The sequence below is a fragment of the Chinchilla lanigera genome, unplaced genomic scaffold, assembly GCF_000276665.1.
Source record: "Chinchilla lanigera isolate Chin_1 unplaced genomic scaffold, ChiLan1.0 scaffold00040, whole genome shotgun sequence".
Taxonomy (NCBI): domain Eukaryota; kingdom Metazoa; phylum Chordata; class Mammalia; order Rodentia; family Chinchillidae; genus Chinchilla; species Chinchilla lanigera.
In genome coordinates, this window is record NW_004955441.1 from 286,175 (window position 1) to 287,335 (window position 1,161).

The window sequence follows — 1,161 nt, forward strand, 5'->3', positions numbered from 1 at the left end:
AAATGTTGGTATTAATTGGTTTTCTTAGGATGCTAAAAGTGGAATGCCTTCAGGTTATTAAGAATCCTGCATAAATGCATACTGGGCCAAATAGCCTGAAACATCCCATCCCAAATAATGGACATGGCTGGATCTTGGAACAGAGGCAAAGTCCAAGAGTTAGCTGTTCCAAAGAGATGACACTGACAAGTAAGCATTAACTAAAGATAGCTCCATTAAAAAACGCATTCCACTACAATGAACCTGTAAGTCTCAACACACACAAAAAAATGAAGAAACATGAAAACAAACCAACAAAATGTCCCCCAAAACTCCCAACTCTGCCAAAGCTGGTTCATGGGGTATCAAAGAGTAAAAACCAAAAGCCACACAGTCAGATTATTTGAAATAGTATCAGAAGAGATAACAAAACAGAGCAATAAGGCATTTGGCAAACTCACCAAAGGTATAAGTAAACTGATATTGAACCAAATAAATAAAACAATCAGTGAGTCTATTGAAGACACTAATAAAAAGCTAGCAGAGCTAAACAGAATGATGTAAAACATGAATCATCAGTAAAGAAAGATATAAACAGGCTCTAAATATAAATACAAGAGATTAAAAATTCTATCTAAAGGATGGAAGCAGGAACAATGAGCAATGTGACAGCAGAGCATCAAAACTAGGACAGGGAAGTTGTCAGTGATTAATGAGAGAAACCTTAAAAAGCAAGAGACCATGAAAAATGGATCCAATAGCTTATAAGTGACACAAGGAAGACTAGTTTAAAGTTGGATGGAATTAGTGAAAAATCAGAAGACAGTACAAATGACATAAAAAGATTTGCTAAAAGGGGCTGGGGATTTAGCTCAGCGGCAAAGCGCCTGCCTGGCAAGCGCAAGGTCGAGAGTTCAGTTCCCAGTACCGGAGAAAAACCAAAAAAAAAAAAAAAGATTTGCTAAAATAATAGCAGAAATTTTCCAAAAAAGGAATTTAACATACAGATAAGTGAGGTATATTGTTGCGCACTTGATCTTAGCCAAAAGACTGAGAAGTGATGCATATTGTTATGGTTGATACATTGTCTCAGCTTAAGGAGTCTAGAGGCTTAACTAAGTGACTCAGCTGTTCTATATCCTAGTGTAAAAAGGACATGCCCTTCCTGTTCTAGGATGTTTT